We start from the raw sequence: 18,199 nt of genomic DNA on the forward strand, positions 1-18,199 counted from the left end.
AACAGAATACCTGACACTGGGTAATTTATAAAGAATAGAAATTTATGTCTTGCAGTTCTGGAGGCTAGGAAGTCCAAGATCAAGGTTCCAGCACCTGTTGAGAGCCTCTTGCTGTGTCCTTGAATGGAGGAAGGTAGAAAGGGCGAAAAAGGACAAACTGTGTGTCCTCATATGGCAGAAAGCAAGAGAGGGCAAAACCACTCCTACTTTCATGACAGCATTCATCCATTTACGAGGGCAGAGCCCTCGTGATCTAAACACCTCCCAAAAGGCCCCACCTCCCAATGCTGTTGTATTGGGGATTAAGTTTCCAACACATGCGTTGTGGGAGACACATCCAGACTATACCACCATCTTTGCCCAGGATCATAATACTTTTTATTAGATAAGAGAATCATAGGATAATGTAGTATATAAGAATTCAGACCTGGCTCATGGTGGCTTATGCCTAGAATCCCAGCACTTTGGGAGGCCAAGGTGGGTGGATCACTTGGGCCCAGGAATTCAAGACCAGCCTGAGCAACACAGCAAAACCCTGTGTCTACAAAAAATACAAAAATTAGCCAGGTGGTGCGCACCTGTAGTCCCAGCTACTCAGGAGGCTTAGGTGGGAGGGTCATTTGAGCCTAGGAGATTGAGGCTGCAATGCGCTGAGATTGAACCACTGCACTCCATCCTGGGCAACAGAGCAAGACCCTGTCTCAAAAAAAAAACCCCAAAAAAACCAAAAAGGAATTCAGATCCAACATGTTCTATCATCTTTACTTGGTTAATAGGAACTTAGCTAACATGCAACAAAAATCAACAAAGTTATTGCTCTATTTCCACAGATTAATATAAGTGGTACTGGTTATCATTGTTAGGTTTTAGAATATGACAACAGTACTTTTAATCACTGGTAAAGTTCACAGGACATTGGTTACTAATAGCAAGAGTTTGACAGTTCTGCAGTTAACAGCATAAGATATTCAAATTCAATAGGTTCAGGATTTAACACAATCAGCTTTTAAATCATTTTTTTACAGATAGGGTCTTGCTCTGTCATTCAGGCTGGAGTGCAGCAGAGCAATCATGGCTCACTGTAACCTCAAACTCTTGAGCTTAAGCGATCCTCTCACCTCAGCTTTCCAAATTGTTGGGGCTACAGGCACATGTCACCACACCCAGCTAAACGTAAAATATTTAGTCTTTTTCTATTAGGTACAAAATACATATTTAAAACATTTGAATCAGCTTTCTTCTTGAAATCTGGCACAAGTTTCTAGATTGAAGCATTAATATGATTTCACAATGATAAAGTAAAAATGAAAGCCCATTTTCAAACTAATTTAACCACTGCCTCACCAGCAGATGGTACTAGGGGTTATTTGTTAATCAATTCTGCCTGTTCTTTCAGATGAGGGGCTTTGAGAGGAGTCAGCTTTTACCCTCTTATCAGTAACACAGGGGAACCTCGTGGTAAAGCCAGAGAGACCCGTTCAGGTCAGCTCTGCCCCGTGTCGGCCACAAACAGCAACCTTGGAAACCTCACTATGCCCAAGTGGCTCATCTGCAAAATAAAATGATCTACCCATCCGACAGCGTCATTATGAGTATTTAATAAAATAATGTCTCTAAAGCACCCAGCATATGGTAGGAACTCAATAAATATTAGTGCCTTTTTCTTTCTTCTCTGAGAGGTAAAATACAGGTCATACATGATAAAACTACAAAAATTCTGATGAAAGAAAATATTTGGTTTAGCATGTACAACTTGAAAAGGGCACAATTATCTAAATACTAAAAGTAAACCAACCTTTATCTTCTAAAAGCACCAAACTCATATAATCTTAAGTAGGTAAAATTATAACCATGATGATAAGACACAAGATACCATGGGAGAAAGATAAACTGATGTTGCAGTAATTGCATTGGTATTATCTAAGAGTTTTTATTAGGAAACAACTGAGTATCCACTTGGCAAAATACTGCAGATAATTTCAATTAAATGATTCTTCCAATAAGCCAGCAATAATTTAAGGTTTGGCTGTATTTGCAGTATGAGAATTTCCTAATGGAAGGCTTCATAATGAATCTCAGTCACAGCATTTGAGAGGGCTGAAGGAGAACAAAGCCATGGCAAGGCGCCTGCAAATTACTACTGGTCCTTTGAGACTAGACTACACATGCATTCTTAAAAAAAAAAAAAAAAAAATTTAAAACACAACTTACTAATGACTTTATATGGGAAAAGAACACTAGATATATATAGATCTATTTTTTAAAAGTCAGGAAACTCTGGGACATGATTTTAAACATTATTTTAACAATGCATTACATATTCACAGGGTTAAAAAAAGAAAACATAGTGAGAAGTCGGCTTCCCACCCATCCCTATCCACCCAATTCTTATCCCCCACTCCATAGAGATAAACACTGATTTTTTTTTTTTTTTTTTTTTTTTTTTGAGACAGTCTTACTCTGTCACCCAGGCTAGGGTGCAGTGGCACGATCTCGGCTTACTGCAACCTCCATCTCCTGGGATCAAGCAATTTTCCCTGCCTCAGCCTCCCAAATAGTTGGGATTACACGCATCCACCAGCGTGCCCAGTTAATTTTTTTGTTTTGTTTTGTTTTTGAGACAGAGTCTCGCTCTGTCGCCCAGGCTGGAGTGCAGTAGCTTGATCTCGGCTCACTGCAAGCTCCCGCCTCCTGGGTTCATACCATTCTCCTGCCTCAGCCTCCTGAGTAGCTGGGACTACAGATGCTCACCACCACACCCGGCTAATTTTTGTATTTTTAGTAGAGACAGGGTTTCACCATGTTAGCCAGGATGGTCTCGATCTCCTGACCTTGTGATCCGCCCGCCTTGGCCTCCCATAGTACTAGGATTACAGGCGTGAGCCACCGCACCCAGCTAATTTTTGTATTTTTAGTAGAGACGGGGTTTTGTCATATTGGCCAGGCTGGACTTGAACTTCTGACTTCAGGTGATCCACCTGCCTTGGCCTCCCAGGCGTGAGCCACCATGCCAAACCAACAATGCCAATTTCTTATGTGTCCTTCCAGAGTCCCTTTACATGTAGTCAAGCAAAACATAACATATTCTTATTTTTTCCTGGTCTTTCCACACAAAAGGTAGCATTTTATACACAACATTCTGCATCTCATAGGCAAATTTTTAATCCTAACATGTCCAGTGAAAGCAATAAATAATTTCAATGGGACAAAGACTTTACACTTCGGTGGACTTTATTTTATTTTATTTTTTATTAGTTGTTATTTATTTTCTTGAGACGGAGTATTGCTCTGTCACCCAGAGCAGTGGCGTGACAGCTCTGTCACCCAGAGCAGTGGCGAGATCTCAGCTCACTGCAACCTCCGCCTTCTGAGTTTAAGCAATTCTCCTGCCTTAGCCTCCCAAGCAGCTGTCGACCACTACAGGTGTCGACCACCACGCCCAGCTAATTTTTGTATTTTTAGTAGAGACGAGGTTTTACCATATTGGCTAGGTTGGTCTCAAACTCCTGACCTTGTGATCAGCCTCCCAAAGTGCTGGGATTACAGGCGTAAGCCACCATGCCCAGCCTTAGTGGACTTTTAAAAGGAGAAATAGGCTGGGTATGGCGGCTCACACCTGTAATCTCAGTGTTTTGGGAAGCTGAGGCAGGAGGATAGCTTGAGGCCAAGAGTATGACACTAACCTGGGCAACAGGACCCTCACTAGACCCTGTCTCTACAAAAAATATTTAAAAATAGCTGGGCATGGTGGTATGAGCCTGTAGTCCTAATAAAAAAATTAAAAGGAAGACTAGAAATAAATGTTAATGTTAGCAAAAGTCAGAAACAATAGAAATATAAAGGGGAGACAAAGTTCAAAGGGAAAAGGGGGTGCAGTCTAAGAAATCTTAAAAACTTTTCTCTGCTAAAACATTGGAATATCTTGTCTTTCATCAGGAAAAAATCTCCTTACAGACACACAAAAAATTAAACCAAATATTGGTGAGAAGAGAGAGTGGGATAAAAAGAGATCAATTAGAAATGAGAAAAAGGTACTTGTGTCAGAATGGACTAAATTGTCAACTGTGTACAACTACATAATGTAGAATTACAAAACGTAAGAGCTATTTTTAACAAATTATAACAGTTGGGCCAAGTGGTTCTTGCCTATAATCCCAGCACATTGGGTGGCTAAGGATGTGGGATCGCTTCAGCCCAGGAGTTTGAGAGCAGCCTGGGCAACACGGTGAGACCCCATCTCTACAAAAAATAAACAAAATTAGCTGGGTGTGGTGGTGCGTGCCTGTATTCCCAGCTACTTGGGAGGCTGTGGTGGGAGGACGGCTTGAGCCTGGGAGGTTAAGGTTGCAGTGTGCTAAGACTGCACCACTGCACTCCTGCTTACGTGACTGAGGAAGACCCTTTTTCTTTTTTTTTTTTTTTTTTCTGTTTGAGACGGAGTTTTGCTCTTGTTGCCCAGGCTGGAGTGCAATGGCGTGATCTTGGCTCACCACAACCTCTGCCTCCTGGGTTCAAGCGATTCTCCTGCCTCCCGAGTAGCTGTGATTACAGGCATGCACCACCAATGCCTGGCTAAATTTTTTTTGTATTTTTAGTAGAGACAGGGTTTCACTATGTTGATCAGGCTGGTCTCGAACTCCTGACCTCAGGTGATCCACCTTGACTTCCCAAAGTGCTGGGATTACAGGCGTGAGCCACCGCCCCCGGCCGACCCTTTTACAAAATAAATAAATAAATAAATAAAAATAACAAAATCTTACTTCTGAATGTTTATTAACAATGGTACCTGATACAGTTTGGATATTTGTTTCTGCCCAAATCGCACGTTGAACTGTAATCTCCAATGGTGGAGATGAAGTCTGGTGAAAGGTGTTTGGATCATGCAGCAGATCCCTCATGGCTTGGTGCTGTCTTCACCATAACGAGTCATTTAAAAGTGTGTGGTTGGCCGGGCGCGGTGGCTCAAGCCTGTAATCCCAGCACTTTGGGAGGCCGAGGCGGGTGGATCACGAGGTCAGGAGATCGAGACCATCCTGGCTAACATGGTGAAACCCCGTCTCTACTAAAAATACAAAAAAAACTAGCCGGGCGTGGTGGCGGGCGCCTGTAGTCCCAGCTACTCGGAGGCTGAGGCAGGAGAATGGCGTGAACCTGGTAGGCGGAGCTTGCAGTGAGCCGAGATCGCGCCACTGCACTCCAGCCTGGGTGACACAGCGCGAGACTCCATCTCAAAAAAAAAAAAGTGTGTGGCACCTTCACCTTCCCACTCTTGTTCTTGCTCCTGTTCTCGCCACGTGATGTCCCTACTCCCCCTTCATGTTCTGCAATGGTTGTAAGCTTCCTGGGGCCTCCCCAGAAGCAGATGCTTCCTGTACAGCCTGCAGAACCAGAAGCCAATTAAACCTCTTTTCTTATAAATTACTCAGTCTCAGCTATTTTTTTTACAGTAATACAAGAACGACCTAATACAGTAACAGTTTAAACAAGTAAATGATATAGCACTCTCATGTCTAAGCCATCATCAATGTTAGCACCATGTGGTTGGGAGGCTGAATAAAAACATCTTTTCAGAGGCCAGGCGCGGTAGCTCACACCTGTAATCGCAGCACTTTGGGAGGCCAAGGCGGGCGGATCATGAGGTCATGAGATCAAGACCATCCTGGCTAACACGGTAAAACCTCGTCTCTACTAAAAACACAAAAGTCAGCCAGGCGTGGTGGTACATGCCTGTAGTCCCAGCTACCTGGGAGGCTAAGACAGGAGAATCACTTGAACTCAGGAGGTGGAGGTTCCAGTGAGCCGAGATCGCGCCACTGCACTCCAGCCTGGGTGACAGAGTGAGACCTCAGGAAAACAAAAAACAAAAACAAACCAAAAACATCTTTACAAAATCTTTTCCACTGTTGTTTGTGAGAAAACAAGCCTTTACTCTCAGTGCAGCTTAAGTAGCTATTGTCTCGGTGTGGAGCTTCCTATACCATCTGGCCCACGCACCTTTACAGGCAAGCTGAAGTTGGTATGCAGTCAGTTTCCAGGGCCTGATCCTCTATCTCCAACTCTTGTTAAGAGTCTCCAGCAGGGACCTAGAATTCCTGAACCAGTATTGCTTCCTCTGTAAGTCCCAAGGATCTGATCCAAGCTCTCACCAGTGCATATCTCTACTGATAAAAATCTGGAAGGAAGTGGTTGGGAATCCTGACATACCACTTCTGAAAGATTGCTAACCTTTGGCCCAAGATACCCTTCTTAGTCTTTAACTTACTTGAAAACAAAAAGGTTATTTTAAAGTCTGATAGAACTTTAGATATTTTTTCTAAAAGGAACAGTGGTCATATCTGGGAGTTAGCTTTCAAGAGCAAAACACTCTATTCAATCCATAACATGACTGACATCTTTAACTGGGGAAAAAAAAAAGCACAAAACAATGCTGTTGCAATGACACGAGCCAAAAAAAAAAAAAAAAAAAAAAAAAAAGATAAATAGCTTTAAATTTTATAGTTCATGCCGATGCTTCAGGAAAAAGAGCTTTTTTAGAGAAGAGGAGGTGGGTGTGGACTTCTGTGGATATTTTAAAAGGAATTACTAGGTACTCTCAAGGGCTTTGATGGTTGAAACCACTAGTTTTTCATAATGTCTATGTTTCTTCCCAAACTAAAAGCTTTCCGTTTCCTTATTAAAGGCCTGCTCTTAAACGTATTACCATGATTAGTATCCATTTTGCTTAAGACCAACATGAAGACAGTGGGATAGAGAAAAGACAGAAATTTTCTTGATGCAAGAGGTGGAAGAAGAGCAAAAAAAGAACAAGGTTTATAAAGGAGAGCAAGCTCTCAGAAAGCAGGGGAGGCCACAATGGGTGCAGGAGCCTACACCTGCTGTGGACCATGTGCGGTAGATTGTGTACTCACATCTTGGGAGAAGAAAAGCGGATGGATGGAGAGATGTCAGCACAGACCAATGCTGTCTGGAAAGACTGGTGGCTTTAGTATGTGAAGAGGGAGTTGTGTGCATGAAATTATACTAAGTCAAGTGTTACTGACTCTGAGACAGCCTATAATAGGATCACAAGAAACTTCAAGGTCACCTATTCCCACCATTGGTGGCAGCGCTGTTTAAACCAATTATACTATAAACAATGTACTCATTATTAGACGAGTATTTGAAAACATCTCAAGTTCAACTGTTTTAATTTCTTTTTTTGTTTGTTTTGTTTGTGAGACAGGGTCTTGCTCTGTCACCCAAGCTGGAGTGCAGTGGCATGATCACAGCTCACTGAAACCTCCACCTCTGCAGCTCAAGCAATCCTCCCACCTTAGCCCTCCCAGTAGCTGGGGCCTCAGGTGTGTGCCACCACATCTGGCTAATTTTATATATATATATAGAGAGAGAGGTTTTTTTTTTTTGTTGCTGTTTTGTTTTTGTTTTTTTTTTTTGAGACAGAGTTTTGCTCTTGTCACCCAGGCTGAACTGCAATGGTGTGATCTCGGCTCACTGCAACCTCCACCTCCCGGGTTCAAGCAATTCTCTTACCTCAGCCTCCCAAGCAGCTGGGATTACAGGCACCCACCACCACGCCCAACTAATTTTTGTATTTTTAGTAAAGAAAGAGTTTCACCACATTGGCCAGGCTGGTCTCAAACTCCTAACCTCAGGTGATCCACCCACCTTGGCCTCCCAAAGTGCTGGGATTACAGGCGTGAGCCACCATGCCTGGCCCAATTTTTTGTATTTTTTGTAGAGACTAGGTTTCACCATGTTGCCCAGGCTGGTCTCAAACTCCTGAGCTCAAGTGATCTGCCCACTTCAACCTCTAAAAGTGCTGGGGTTACAGGCATGAGCTACCATGCCAGTTGTTCTAATTCCTAACTGAAATTTAGAACAGCCACTTTTTCCTTGATTCGAGTCAATTATTTCTGCTTCTCCTTTAGTGATTACAATCAATTACATGTGAACATCCTATCATTTCTCTTCTTAAATATCTTGTATTTTAGATGAACTTAAAATACAAATATTGACAGACTCTCATTAGAAGAACATGTGCTTTATGTTAATTTGGATGGATTTGTCAATCTATCCACACACTGTTATTCCCTTTATGAGCAGTAGTATAAATTTCCAAGAGTGTTAGCCAGGGCTGGGGCATGGCAGGTGGCCAGGAAACAGTAAAATAACTGGTTCAAAGGTGCACGGAATCTGTGACGTTGGCTGGCTACGTAAGTGTGATTCTCTAACCAACAAAGCAAGTCTGTATAAGGGAAACTTTTAAAAATGGCATTGAAGATATGCACATGCACACACAAATAAAAGCCTAGAAGGACATACTCAAAAATGCTAATAGCGGTTTACCAATGAGTGATAGATTTCCTGGTAATTCTTATTTTCTCTATTTCTTCTTTTATTTGTCCAAAAAAGTATTACTTTGGTGATTTAAATATATTTTAAAAGACTCAAAATGGTAAAAATGTTAGCAATAGAAATAACAGAAAATGGATAATCAACTATAAAGCGGAATACTATGCAGCTATCAAAACTAATGATATAGATCTATAGATGTCTATATATAGGTTTAATAAGAAACAGGATGGGCACAGCACAGTGGCTGACATCTGCAATTCCTGCACTTTGGGAGGCAGAGGCAGGAGGATTACTTGAGCCCAAGGGTTCAAGACCAGCCTGGGCAACATAGTAAGATCTTGTCTCTACTAAAAATTAAAAACAATTAGTTGGGTATGGTGGCACACACCAGTACTCAGGAGGCCAAGGCAGGAGGATCGCTTGAGCCCTAGAGGTCGAAACAGCAGTGAGTCACAATCGTGCCACTGCATTCCAGCCTGGGAGATAGAGTAAAACCCTGTCACACACACACAAAAATAATAAATAAATAAATAAATAAATAAATAAATAAATAAATAAAATTTAAAAACCAAAATAACAAATCGTGTAAAACAATTCCCATTATAAAAAACAAACAACAACAACAAAAACTCTTGTGTATGTATATAGATACACAAATTTATGTAAGCATGAAAAAGTCTAGAAGGGTATAAAAACAGCTGCAGCAGTGGTTATCTTTGTGGATAAAATTAGAGTGGAGAGGATTTTTTTTTATTACATATGCTTCTCAATTGCTTGAATTTAAGAGCATACATACTTTTTTGTCGGGGGTGGATAGGGTCTCAATCTGTCACCTAGGCTGGAGTGCAGTGGCACAATCATAGCTCACCGTAATATTGAACTTCTGCGCTCAAGCAATCCTCCTACCTCAGTCTTGTATACCTTTATAATTTAAAGTTTAAAAAATGGAAGACAAAACTAAAATTAAAATGGGGGTGAAGATGCATGTGTTTTCTCGGGAAACTAAGAATATGAGTCCAAAATTCCCTTTGAGCTAGTCATATATAAAACATACATCTGGCCGGGCATGGTGGCACACGCCTGTAATCCCAGCACTTTGGGAAGCTGAGGCGGGCAGATTATCTGAGGTCGGGAGTTCAAGACCAGCCTGACCAACACGGAGAAACTCTGTCTCAACTAAAAATACAAAATTAGCCAGGCGTGGTGGCACGAGTCTGTAATCACAGGTACTCAGGAGGCTGAGGGAGGAAACTCACTTGAACCTGGGAGGCAGAGGTTGCAGTGAGCCAAAATCGTGCCACTACACTCCAGTGTGGGCAACATAGTAAGAGTCTGTCTCAAAAAAAAAGAAAGAAAACAAAAACCACATACATGTGCATTAGATTACGTAGACTATATACTGGTCATACACACACACACACACATATATATATATGTTTATCTGCATGTATAGATGCTGAGTTGGAATTTAAATCATTTTAAGTTAATCTTTATCTGTTTTTGGTTAGAAAATAGGGAGGTAGGCCAGGAGCAGTGGGTTATGCCTGTAATCCCAGCACTTTGGGAGGCCGATGTGGGCAGATCACTTGAGGTCAAGAGTTCAAGACCAGCCTTGCCAACATGGTGAAACCCTGTTTCTACTAAAAATACAAAATTAGCCAGGTGTGGTAGTAGGCGCCTGTAGTCCCAGCTACTTCGGAGGCTGAGGCAGGAGAATCGCTTGAACCCCAAAGGGGGAGGTTGTAGTGAGCCGAGATTGTGCCACTGCACTCCAGCTTGGGTGACAGAGCAAGACTCCATGTCAAAAAAAAAAAGAAAAAAAAAATAGGGAGGTAAATAACTACAGTAGGCCGAGCACGGTGGCTCATGCCTGTAATCCCAGCACTTTGGGAGGCTGAGGCGGGTGGATAACTGAGGCCAGGAGTTTGAGACCAGCCTAGCCAACACAGCAACACCTGTCTCTACCAAAAATACAAAAACAATCAGCTGGGCATGGTGGTGCACAACTGTAGACCCAGCTACTCAGAAGGCTGAGGCACGAGAATCGCTTGAACCTGGGAGGTGGAAGTTGCAGTGAGCTGAAATCATGCCACTGCACTCCAGCCTGGGCAAGAGAGCGAGAATCTGTCTCAAAAATAATAATAATAATAATTAATTAAAAACATAACTAGAATAATAAAGTTCCCTCTTATTTTCAAACTTACGAAGCACCGCTGTACTTGAATACGTTTCATTCAGCAGTCTGTAGACTGGCTAATCAGTGAGTCCTATGAATATATTACATATGAAATCCATTTTTCTTTTTTTTTTTTTTTTGAGAAGGAGTCTCATTCTGTCGCTCAGTTTGGAGCGCAGTGGCGTGATCTTGGCTCACTGCAACCTCTGCCTCTTGAGTTCAAGCCATTCTCCTGCCTCAGCTTCTCGAGTAGCTGGGATTACAGGCATGTGCCACCATCCCCAGGTAATTTTGTATTTTTAGTAGAGACGGGGTTTCTCCATGTTGGCCAGGCTGGTCTCAAACTCCTGACCTCAGGTGATCCGCCCGCCTCAGCCTCCCAAAGTGCTGGGATTACAGGCGTGAGCCACCGTGCCCGGCCTTTTTTTTCTTTCTCTTTTTTTTTTTAGAAAAAGAGTTTCACTCTTGTTGCCCAGGCCAGAGTGCAATGGCACAATCTTCACTCACTGAAACCTCCACCTCCCGAGTTCAAGAGATTCTCCTGCCTCAGCCTTCCAAGTAGCTGGGCTTACAGGCATGCGCCACCATGCCCAGCTAATTTATGTTTTGTTTTGTTTTTTTTCATTAGAGACAGGGTTTCACCATGTTGGCCAGGCTGGTCTCGAACTCCTGACCTCAGGTGATCCGCCCGCCTTGGCCTCCCAAAGTGCTGGGATTACTGGCGTGAGCCACCGTGCCTGGCCTATTAAATATTATTAAAATAATAATTTTAATTATCTGCCAACAAACTCACTTAGTGGCTTGAAGAAAGAGCTACCCACAAGAACACTTCTGCACTTGATGGTACAAAGTAACTCTGCCCACCAATATCGTATCATGCCAAGAGATGTTTCTAGTTCTTCTCAAATTTTCATTCCATATAGGTCTTTCCTATATATACGGCCCTGTCAGGGGAAGCACAGCTGCACTGCACAGGAATCCTCTGCCACAAGACCTCACTAACATTACTTATTTCACACACACCTCCATTTTCTGTCTTACATATTAACAGTCCCTCGCCCTCTAACAATTTCCCTTGTATCTTCATGTTTCTTTCAGTCACCCCCAATCCCACCCAAAGAAAGCAGATTTTGATTTAGCGTAATAGAATAACAGTGGCTACAAGGAGGTGAACTTAGGCAGGTTTTCAGAACTCTGGAGAAATAGGAAAGGATTTGAGAAATTGGACAAAGGCAAGGAGACTGCACAGTGCCCTAACTCCCTTTGAAAAGCCTCTGGCTCGGCTTCAGACAGCCAATACAATTTTACTGGGTGATGCTTTCAATTGGCCTTTAACATCTGATTTCCACATTGTCTTCCTCGGCAATGACAACTGAAAGTTAGCATTGAGTTAAAACTTCTTTGATGTGAACTACAAGATGTGGAAGTAGCACCTCTTAGATTTACCACTTTTCTCCATGATACTGGGCAGGGGAGTGAAATGAGAGCAAAGTCTCCACCATGAGAAATGGAAAAGGTAAAGGAAAACAGAGACACTGAGTTGCTTAAAATAATATAGGAGCTGTTACATCCGTCAGGAATAACATGTTACATAATTTGAGTTTCATGAATCAGCAGTTTAGTCAGTAATTTACATTAATTTTTTTAAAAAAGAGAAAACATGAGAATTGGAAAAGGTAAAGTGGTTTCTGAAACAAGGCAGGTTTCAAAGGTATTTTATTCCACTCCCACACAAAAAAGCGTTGACAGGCAGATGACTCTGTCTTCATTAAGGGTTTCTTACTGCCTAATACACCTCATGGGAAAGGCCATCCCATCTCTCATCTCTCCCTGATAACCCTTCTCAATTCCTCCCGCCAGGTAATGACCATATTATCCTCTCTAATTGAAGGTTATCCACTTGGAAATCACATACTTTAGGTACAGAGGGCTATGCTTAAAGCATATAAATAGTTGAGGAATTTTGTGTGTATTTTTTAAGACCCTTTATGCTAAAGTCATTGCAATATTTCAGTAAAACACATAGTTTTATTTCAAAAATATTTACAATACCTATGATCACTGAGTTTGAACTTGATCATAAATCTAAGTAGTTCAGAGAGATAAGTAAGCTGTGGCCAGGTACAGTGGTTCACACCTTGGGAGGCCAAGCGAGCGGATCTTGAGGTCAGGGGTTTGAGACCAGCCTGACCAACATGGTAACACCCTGTCTCTACTAAAAACACACAAAAAAAATGCTGTGGTGGCATGCGCCTGTAGTCCCAGCTACTCAGGCTACTCAGCTACTCAGTCCCAGGCTGAGGCAGGAGAATTGCTTGAACCCGGGAGGCAGAGGTTGCAGCGAGCCTAGGCTGCGCTATTGCACTCCAGCCTGGGCAAAACAGCAAGACTCTGTCTCAAAAAAAAAAAAAGAAAGAAAGAAAGAAAGAAAAAAAGAAGGCTGTCATCACGAACTTAAATACCATGTGTCTGTTCTAAACTCTCAAAATCAGAGAAAAAAAGTAGGATGAAAGAAACACCCCACCTATTTTCTTTTTCAAAAACCAGAGGTGGCAAATCCTAAGAAATGAGTCCAAGGGCATTCCCATCCTTTTTGTAGAAAATGTGCTGTATCAGATACTGTTTGAAATAAGAGAGGCATTGGACTAGGCCTGGAAAATCTCTCAGGCATAAATCAATTACTATGGTATTTTGAGAGACATGTTTTGAAGAGCAAGGTATCCGAAGCCATGAAGAGTCATTCATTCCACAGATGTTTATTACAGGCCTGCACGTGCCAGGCACTGTCCACACACCTGCCCTCCATTCAAGCTCTGCCTCTCACCTGCTGTGCAATCCAGGCTAAAGCACTTTAACATTTCTATGCCTCAGTTTCTTCATCTGTAAAAACAGGTAATAAAAAGTAGTTAAGAGATCAACTACACAAGATCTCTCTGAAGGGTAAATGAGTATGTCTGGAAGCACTTTGCAAGCCATGAAAATGCCAGGGGTCATCTGGCTAAACTGAATTCACAAATGACACTAATGCCTGTTGTGCCATAAATTATTACTATATCAGAGGAACATGAGCCTTTTTGCTTCAAGAGACACTTCATCATCCTATTAAATAAGGCTTATTGGCTCACTTAATCATCTCCCTGAAAAGTTAAATATATGAGAGAGAGATAAGGGAGGGGGCGCAGAAAGGGAGGGAGGGGGGGCAGAAAGGGAGAGAGGGAGTCAGAAAGATAGTCTGATGTGCAGATTTTGACATTACATTCATAGTCACCATAATTACAAGAATCATGTCTATCTTAGTCACCCCATTGGGTCTCTAATGGTGCACATTTGAAGAGGGCATGTTATTCTGAAAAAATATCCTCTCTGAATATCTGCAAATCACAAAATGTACACTTATGAGGCTGACCTACCAATTCAATGTTTCCAAGAGCAAATAGCAGTAAAATTACAAAACGTTGTTTGTTATATTGATGTGTGCAAACAAAAATGTTCTATTTTATAGTACATTTCAAGTTCAATCTGACCCTCATATCTAAACTATGTCATATAAATAATTTCATATAAATAATGTCGAACAGATTAGGAACAAAGCTCTTTTCAAAAACAAAAGTAGGCTCCATGCAGTGGCAGTTAAAGAAGGGGAAGTTCCGGTGTCTCCAGAGTTAGCCGATGGGCACAATGGCAGTTGACAGAGACCATGTTACACAAGTCATTCATGTTCTGACCAACACCACTTTGAACAGGTCGCATTCCCAGGAGCTTCAGGCTCCCTTACCCCAGGGAAATGCAGGGGTGGTGGCTTGTCTTACAGAAGTGGTAGCCAAGGGGACCAGCGGCACACCCGGTGCTAAAACACGCCTAAAACTTCTTCTAATGTTTATAGCTCTTCCAACGACATTTGGGGAACTAAAGTATGGATAACCTCTTCATTGCTAGAACCGCTATAATATGTTGAGTTAATAATTTGATTTAATATTTATAAAGCACTTAGAAAGAGCCCAGCGCATAGTAAGAACTATGTAAGTGTTTGGTAAATAAAGAAGGCACCTCCCAGATTGGCTGGGTGAAGTCTCAATCTGGTGAGAAGGGAGAGAATCAAAATACACAACAGTCTTTTTTTCACTTTGACAAAGATTTAGAAATTACAGTGCTCTGTATTTATTTTGCACCCAAGTGCACCCTAAGTAGTCTCTGGTGCAGGACTGAAATTCTACTCATGGTTCAGAAGTCACTGTGCACAACTCAACGAAAGCGTTTTAAGTTTCATGAGATGATTCCTTTCTCTTTTCTCTTTCCAAGTAACGATGACTAAAAATGACAGAATCTAAAAATCTCAAAGCACTTCTAGTGGGTACATGCCCATGGCTAAAACTGAGAATTAACAGGGCCAGATTCACTTGAAGAGACGTAAGGGTTCAAATCACAGAGAACTTAAAAGATGCAACGTGTTAAGATCTCTTACTACACATCCGCTGACAACAGGTTAAACGATTCCATCCACCCCACTCTGGCGCCTGCCCCCTCCCCGACCCTCGCAGGTGACCTGCACCCACTTTCAGCTCGGCGTTCCCGGCTCCTCCAGGCTCGGCGGCTGCGTGCGGGTTAACAAGGTCCAGCCACCGACACCCCTTGGACGTTTAGGAATCTCGAGGCAGGATCTGAATTCACCTCGTGGAAACAAAGACCACAAACTCTCCAGGAGCCGGGGGCTGGGCGGGGGTACGGCTTTTTCCGAGGACAGGCAGCGGCCGAGGCCCGAGCGGCCCTCGCCCCGCCCCGTCTCCTCCCGCCCCGGGCCGCCGTCTGAGTCCCGGGCGCGCGGACCCTCCCGCCGGTCCCGCACCTACCCGGTCCCGCACCTACCCGGCCCCGCGGTGCTGCTCCCGGCGCAGTGGGCGCGGAGCCGAACGCACTGCGCTTCCTCCTTCCCGGCAGGGCTGCCGGGCGCCGGCGTTTCCTCCTTGACGCGTCACGGCCGCCGGCGGCTCCTCCCGCGGAGCGTGCGGGAGGCCGAGGACAGCCGGTGAAGGCGCCGGATCCCAGCAGAGCGGTGCGAGCGGCGCGAGCGGCGCGAGCGGCGGGTCGGGGGCAGCCCGTGCGGGGAGGGGCTGCAGGCTGCGTCCGGCTCAGGCCTCCGAAGAAGCCCGCGCTCCTCTCTCTTCCCCGAGGACCCCCGCGAAAGGCCGGGCCGCGGTGCGCTGTCTGCCCCCGTCACGCGCTGTGCAAAGTTCAAGAGGACACGGTGGGTCCTGTCTGGAGTCACAGACTCCGGTGTTTCCCGCTGCTGCGCCCTCAGTGGCCGCTACCCTGGGGCTCAAGACCCGCACGGGCCAAAGCACCAGGGCCCAGCGGAGATGACCTGGTGTGTGCAGGGATCAGGACCCCCCGGGTCAGCCCGGGGTGTTGGGGGTTGGCTTGGTGTAAACTGGAAACTCAGAGGAGTGAATTAAGTATCCAAATAATTGAGAATAACTGTGATTCACTTAGCATTATTTGGACAGTTTTCCACTTTTTTCATTAGCAGAGTTACGGCCCTTGTGTTTATAAACAGTGGAGAACTTTCACAAATTGGCAGATCCTATGTGCAGAGAAATTTCTTTTCCTACATCTTTTTAGATCTACTTTTTATTCCCATTAATCTCCAAGTCAGCCGAGTGCACACTTTACAGCTCCTTATTACTCATTCTTGAATTACAGAAGCTGCATTTTAGACCTGTTTCTCTCTTTTAACAGATAGAGAAGCTGAATGGAGAACTAAGAATTACATGGTTCAATGGATGTGGAGTCAAGTGGTTAAGATTTTAAAGTAGAGTGGGTTGTTTTCTTCGTCCCACGACACTACTATAATTTAGGTCTTATCAGATATCACTTGAAGATAGACTCAGACAACTACTTAAAGATTCCCATGTGCATATCATGCCTTAGATTTTGAGACAATGATTTGTACTTTAGATCATATGATTCCAGAGAACTTGCCACAAATCTATGAACAAATAAAGTGCCAAAGGTTTTTAGAGGAAGTCGGATCTATGTGTGACTTCCCTAAATTCAGAAGACATTTCCTCATGTTTTAAAATGATATTCAAAGATTTAGCCCCACAAGTATGGGTAAGAACATTCATTTTTAATGTCAATAACCACAATATGGCCTCTCTTTAAAAAGTGGATTGCTAATCCAAATACATTTTATACTTCAGTAATCCTACAGAACTTTCTAAACAGTAGTTTTCAGAAATGAATATAAGAATACAGTAGATACAAATCAACACATTGCCAGTGGTCCTTTTTATGTTTTACTGTGGTCCACAAAGCAGTCCACATAGATTAGAGAAGTTCCTCCCTTGTAACAAAATCAACAAGTGATCAGTGTATCTCTTAATTAAAGCCATATTCACAGTGCTGGAGATTTCTCAGACAAAAGGAAGTTCTGTGTCAATAAACTCCAAGTGGAATGACATCATTCTCACTTTAGAGACAAACACCTGGCTATCACCACATTTTGACTTTTTTAAAAAATAAACATCTGGGAACCACTACAACATTTCTCGATAAATTTGTCCTATTGTGAAGAACACACACACACACACACACACACACACACACACACACACGGAGATCACCTCCCATAAACATTTTATGTATTTTCTTTTCTTTTTTTTTTTTTAAGAGACGGGTTTCACTGTGTTGCTGAGGCTGGGTTCAATTGATCAGCTGACAAGATGTTAGGCATTTTGCCTTTACAGTCTGAGAGCTGCAGTTTAATAGCTAGATTTCTCAAAAAGCTAGAGGAGGTAAATATATTCACAGACTACTAAGGACTTTTTCACTGTAATTAAATTAGTTTTTTTCTTTCTTTCTTTTTTTTTTTTTTGAGACAGAGTCTCACTTTTGTTGCCCAGGCTGGAGTGCAATGGCACGATCTCAGGTCACTGCAACCTCCTCCGACTTCCAGGTTCAAGCGATTCTCCTGCTTCAACATCCCGAGTAGCTGTGATTACAGGCGCCTGCCACCATGCCCAGCTAATGTTTTGTATCTTTAGTAGAGACAGGTTTTCGCCATGTTGGCCAGGCTGGTCTTGAACACCTTACCTCAGGTTAGCCACCTGCCTTGGCCTCCCAAAGTGCTGGGATTACAGGCATGAGCCACCACACCCAGTCTAAAATTGGTTTTAAGGGCAAATGTTAAGGCTGATTTCTTTGTTGTTGTTGTTTTGGTTGTTTTTTTTGAGAAAGGGTCTCACTCTGTCACCCAAACTGGAGTGCAGTGGCATGATCTCGGCTGACCGCAACCTCTGCCTCCCAATTCTCCTGCCTCAGCCTCCCCAGTAGCTGGGATTACAAGCATGTGCCACCACGCCCAGCTAATTTTTGTATTTTCAGTAGAGACAGGGTTTCACTATGTTGGCTAGGCTGGTCTCGAACTCTTGACTTCAAATGATCCACCTGCCTCAGCCTCCCAAAGTGCCGGGATTACAGGCTTCAGCCACCACACCCGGCCAAGGCTGATCACTTTGATTAATCATATTCACCTATAGATAGATATATAGGTTATATCCCCATTTTCTGTTATGTTTCCAAGTTTAGACTGTAAAAAAAAAAGTTGTTGAATGTTCAGCTAAATGTCTAGCTGATGTTTATACCTTTATGAAATATTTCATGTAAATAAAT

The 18,199-nt window shown here is 43.1% G+C and overlaps 1 protein-coding gene across 5 annotated transcripts in view; it reads right to left on the reverse strand.

The window, feature by feature from the left end:
• SGK3 (serum/glucocorticoid regulated kinase family member 3) overlaps positions 1–15,823 on the reverse strand; it is a 148,958-nt gene extending 133,135 nt beyond the window's left edge. For 3 of the 5 annotated variants that reach the window (XM_050802037.1, XM_050802034.1, XM_050802035.1), the window contains exon 1: positions 15,395–15,527. The gene's annotated coding sequence lies outside the window, so the exon portion shown is untranslated. Of the gene's footprint in view, positions 1–13,355; positions 15,048–15,394 lie in introns of those variants that run through there. The other 2 variants (XM_050802029.1, XM_050802032.1) reach the window with 2 other exon arrangements.
• Between the last annotated feature and the right edge of the window lie 2,376 nt (positions 15,824–18,199).

This window comes from Macaca thibetana, chromosome 8, assembly GCF_024542745.1.
Source record: "Macaca thibetana thibetana isolate TM-01 chromosome 8, ASM2454274v1, whole genome shotgun sequence".
Taxonomy (NCBI): Eukaryota; Metazoa; Chordata; class Mammalia; order Primates; family Cercopithecidae; genus Macaca; species Macaca thibetana.